The sequence below is a fragment of the Aegilops tauschii genome, chromosome 7 (assembly GCF_002575655.3).
Source record: "Aegilops tauschii subsp. strangulata cultivar AL8/78 chromosome 7, Aet v6.0, whole genome shotgun sequence".
NCBI lineage: Eukaryota > Viridiplantae > Streptophyta > Magnoliopsida > Poales > Poaceae > Aegilops > Aegilops tauschii.
In genome coordinates, this window is record NC_053041.3 from 516736342 (window position 1) to 516742341 (window position 6000).

Sequence of the window (6000 nt, forward strand, 5' to 3'; positions counted from 1 at the left end):
AGCTCAGGGGTATCCAACACAGATTCTTAGAGAAAGGGTGGTTTACAAGAAACCAACTTCATCACGAGCTCAACATAATAGTCAGGGGACAACCTGGTAATACTTCCGAGAAGATATTCGGAAAATCACGAACCACCGATATGTTACTAAGCTCGAGAACAACCATGCTTTTCAGGGCAAGATGATATGATCAAAAGAGTGAGGGATTGACACAATCGTAACTCATTGATCGAAGAGTGCACCAAAAATAAGGACTATGTAGCACGATCAATCTTAGGATGATGATTTAATAACCAACACGCTAAGAATGAGAATATTGTCCATTAACTACCAAGCAACGGAGTTGCTAGGAGTATTGATTTCACACATCACGACTCACTTGTCGGCATTTCGGTTACAATAACACGGGACAGAGGAATGAAAAATGCTGGCAAGAAGTATCACTACGTCAAGAATTCATGAGAAATGGTGCAATTCTCATGACAATCCTGACATAAAGGGGGTAATACTATGAGGTAGAACAGAACAAAAGCTGGATTGGCATTTTGATCTGCGGAATACAACTATTTTGACCACTCCAAGAAATGGATGAGGTGCTGGAGTTTGTTTCTCCTAGTCATTCCGAAATAGAATGGCTTGACGGACCACAAGAATAATAGGCATCGATAACATGAATGCACAACTAGTCCTGACTATCAATTGATAGACAGAGGTCAGAATACAGCTAAAGAGAGACAACTCAAAGGAACATACGATTATTCTGAGTTGTGGATGCATAGGTTAGTATGTCGAACAAGTTCAACATATTTCTTCCGGATAACCCATGCAGAAAGGTAGGATTGGCAGAGTCACAATTATCGAATGGAGAACTCATCAGGAGCACTCTTATTGTGATATTTTGGTTCAAGAACTTCTGCCATAAGCAGTTCATGGTATTTGGAAGAAGGTAATACCACGGACCTCGAGGGCTATTACAAAGGCTACAAATATCCTAAAGGAACGGCAAACACTATCAACAGGAGGTAAGTAGGGTGAATCTCGGGCTCTAGAACCCAGGAATAGAATGCCTACTAACTAAATGGCATCACGGGATGCTTTCGAGAATAATGCCCAGAATCATCACACTGGGGATACAAAACATTGCTAGATTACTAGGTGGTCCTCTAAGACACATAGGGTCATAACAATAGCTCCAACATATATGCCGAGGCAACGGAGTACCCCCAACACACTAATTTGTGTGAATAATCTGGCCCAAATGAACATTAGAAACGGAAAGAAGGGATTTGCAAATGCATCAGACTATTTAGAAATCTGGGATGACTCAGACAGCATAACGGCTGTAAATGCTCAAAATATTGGGACATCCTGCAAAAATGGTGGCATAACCACTTAACATCGCAATATCAAGGTTCTGAGATCAATTGTCAACACACGGAAGTAGTAGGAACTGAACGGGGGCTTGAAACTATCAATCCTATGAGTCTACAGATTAGTAACACATGATCCTGATAGAAAGAAGAGAAGCCTAGTTCTTAATCCCTGTAGAAGAGAACATGATGACTCAGATCAGAAGGGCATAAGGTGACGGAGTAAAAAGAGCCTTACGTCCCTTCCCACAATCAATTCCCCTACATATAACTAAAGCATTTCTAGACTCAACTTCGACCAGTTTGGCTTGGTAATCCTACAGGTAGTCAGGCTCTGATACCAAAGCTGCCAGGACCCCGATCTTAAGCCACATCGATCTAGCATGTAACACATCATATCCCTTTGCGGCCTCACGCACGGTATTCCCACGGGTGTCGCCTTACCTAGCCCGGGACCGTTTGCGCCTTTTGGCTCACGTATATGATAGTGTCGCTAGCATCCATATGACAAATAACCCGGGCGACATGACTAGTCGTGAACCCAAAGTGGCACTAACTTACAGGGATAAGCATACATGACCCAGCAACGAACATGTCGGTCATCAGCGAGTGAATTCGGGCTGTAGCAACTGGGCTAGCAGGACCCCGGGAATCCGGGCTGTAGCAGGCTAACAGGACTCCGAAAGACACCGCATGACATTTCCCTGAAGGGACAGACACAAGATCGAAGAAGGACACATGCCGGCCAGTCTAAGTGTTGCGGAGCAGTAGCAACTGGGCTAGCAGGACTCCGGTAAACCGGGCTATAGCAGACTACCATGGCTCAGTGGAAGCACTAGACTACATTTCCCCATAAGAGAGGCTACCAAGGATAGACAACTAGGTTGTCGGATCCCACACATACCAAGCATTTCAATCATACACACAATATGCTCGATATGTGCAAATACAACATGGCATCACAACATGACTCTACAACTCAAGTATTTATTCAATAGGCTCCGAGGAGCGAGATATTACAAACATGGGTTTCATGACCCAACATTCAGAGCATACAAGTCAAAGCACATGCGGAAGCTTAACATGTCTGAGTACAGACATCTACAAATGAAAAAGGCTGAGAAGCCTGACTATCTACAAGATCCTGCTGAGGGCACAAGATCGTAGCTGAGGTAACAAGCTAAACGTCGAAGTCCACGCGGAACTAATAGTGAGACTGAAGTCTCCCTGCAAAACATAAAATAGGCAAACGTGAGTACAAAAGTACCCAGCAAGACTTACATCAAAACTATCTACATATGCATCGGTATCAATAAAGGGGGTGGTGGAGTTTAACTGCAGCAAGCCAGCTTTGACTCAGTGGCTAACCTGAACTACGACTACAAGTAACTCTTTTTAGGTGGCGCACACGAGTCCACATATTCACCATTCAATACACCACTGTGGATCCGCTCCCGTCTACCTACGAGAATGCCATCCATAGCACTCACGCTTATCTTGCGCATTTTAGAGTATCCACTTTCACTTGTCTATGAACTGTACAGGCAACCCGGAAGTCCTTTACCGCGGGCACGGCTATTCGAATAGATCATTTATAACCCTGCAGGGGTGTACTTCTTCACACACGCTCTCGCCACTTACCACCATGTACACGTCGTGTATCTTGGCAACCTTCAAGCGGAAGCCTGGCGACGGAGCCGGCCACGACCTGACTAACCACACAAGTCTCTAGTCCAGGTTTATCACCTATTCGGGTTCCATCCGCGAGGAGATCTGGCCGGGGTTTCGCACACAGCCCCAAACGATGTGTGCAGGGTTCCCGAGACACCAAACGGGCGCCCGGTACACCAGACCACGGTGTATTTACCGCGTCATAGCCCACCCCTAGGGTCAGCGCTACGCACGGCCTCCAACACATATCCTACAAACACCAGAAACTAGTTGCAACTCCTGGACAGAGATCAAGGCGATTAATAAGTCGAGAGGGTCCATTGGTTTCGGGCCCAATGCGTGGTAGTAGCTGTTCATGGATCACAAACACAGAACTCAGTTCTTGAGGACGGTTTCAATGAGACAACCCACCATGTACTCCTACATGGCCTCTCACCGCTACCTTTACCAAATCGTGTTCACACACTTAGCTCACACACAGTAGGACATGTGCATCACCATTCCAATTCATTCCCGATGAATCAGACCTGACTCAACTCTAAGAAGTAGCAGGCATGACAAACAAGCATGAATGAGTAGGCACATCAGGGCTCAAACAACTCCTACTCATGCTAGTGGGTTTCATCTATTTACCGTGGCAAAGACAGGTCATGTAGAGGAAAAGGGGTTCAGCTACCGCGGCATGTAACAGTTGAATCGATTTTGTCCTAATGCAGTAAAGAGAGCAGGAACGAGAGAGTGGGATTGTATCAGAATGAACAAGGGTTTTTGCTTGCCTGATGGAGTGATAGTAGGATACTGCCCTTCAGTCGGATATTTGTGGGTATCCTCAGAGGCAGAACCTACCACGAAAGACACATCGGAACACAATCATCACATGGAAATATGCAACAATATGATGCATGCTATGACATGGCAATATGGGTGGTGTTTTGGTTAATGCATTCTAAAACAGGTTGGTTTGAGTCCATTTGAATCAAAGATTCAAATGAAAGCCCATGATATGAATTCATATTAATGCATTAGCTTGTTTCACTTAAACAGCAAGGTTAAGGTGTTCTAACATGCATGAAACTAGTACAGATGGAAATATTGGGTTTTTCTGATCAATTTTCATATATAAATCTTTGGATTTGGAGTTACAGATTAATTTCTATGAATTTTTGAAGTTTGTAGTATTTTCTGGAATTTCCTGTATAAGAATAATCCAGTAAATGAGTTATTGCGTTAGCATTGCGTCAGGGTGACATTAGCATTCAACGGAGACGGTCTAGGTCAAACCTGACCTATGGGTCCCGTCTGACAGTGGTTAATTAAACTAACTAAATTTAGTTAGCGTTAAACTAACACTAATCCAGTTTAGTTAGTGGCCTGGGGCCCACACGTCAGTGACCCGGGGGGGTCAAACTGGGGTCAACCCGGTCAAACTGGTCAACTCGCCGGCGTTTAGCCGCCCGCAAGGCCAGACGCGGTGGGGCAGTGCGGGTTTCCTCCTCCGGCGACCAAATGGACGACGGAGGGCATCTTACACGGGGAGTGAGCCGCGTTGATTGGTGGTGGCGGTGGAGCTCGGGGTCGCAGGAACGACGCTGGCGATGAGCTTTCCGGCTGGCGGAGTTTGGGTGAGATCGAACCCGTCGCTGTGGTGATCTTGGAGGCTCGAGGACAGCTCCTGCGTGGTCTACACGGTGCGGTGAAGTCAGTGGACATGGTGGTGTGGCCGTTGGTTGGCCGAAGCATCGTCGGCGACGAGCTCGGCGGCGGCGCGTGCGGCGCGTGCGTACGCACGGCCTCCAACACATATCCTACAAACACCAGAAACTAGTTGCAACTCCTGGACAGAGATCAAGGCGATTAATAAGTCGAGAGGGTCCATTGGTTTCGGGCCCAATGCGTGGTAGTAGCTGTTCATGGATCACAAACACAGAACTCAGTTCCTGAGGACGGTTTCAATGAGACAACCCACCATGTACTCCTACATGGCCTCTCACCGCTACCTTTACCAAATCGTGTTCACACACTTAGCTCACACACAGTAGGACATGTGCATCACCATTCCAATTCATTCCCGATGAATCAGACCTGTCTCAACTCTAAGAACTAGCAGGCATGACAAACAAGCATGAATGAGTAGGCACATCAGGGCTCAAACAACTCCTACTCATGCTAGTGGGTTTCATCTATTTACTGTGGCAAAGACAGGTCATGCAGAGGAAAAGGGGTTCAGCTACCGCGGCATGTAACAGTTGAATCGATGTTTTCCTAATGCAGTAAAGAGAGCAAGAGCGAGAGAGTGGGATTGTATCAGAATGAACAAGGGTTTTTGCTTGCCTGATGGAGTGATAGTAGGATACTGCCCTTCAGTCGGATATTTGTGGGTATCCTCGGAGGCAGAACCTACCACGAAAGACACATCGGAACACAATCATCACATGGAAATATGCAACAATATGATGCATGCTATGACATGGCAATATGGGTGGTGTTTTGGTTAATGCATTCTAAAACAGGTTGGTTTGAGTCCATTTGAATCAAAGATTCAAATGAAAGCCCATGATATGAAGTCATATTAATGCATTAGCTTGTTTCACTTAAACAGCAAGGTTAAAGTGTTCTAACATGCATGAAACTAGTACAGATGGAAAGATTGGATTTTTCTGATCAATTTCATATATAAATCTTTGGATTTGGAGTTACAGATTAATTTCTATGAATTTTTGAAGTTTGTCGTATTTTCTGGAATTTCCTGTATAAGAATAATCCAGTAAATGAGTTATTGCGTCAGCATTGCGTCAGGGAGACATTAGCATTCAACGGAGACGGTCCAGGTCAAACCTGACCTGTGGGTCCCGTCTGATAGTGGTTAATTAAACTAACTAAATTTAGTTAGCGTTAAACTAACACTAATCCAGTTTAGTTAGTGGCCTGGGGCCCACACGTCAGTGACCCGGGGGGGTCA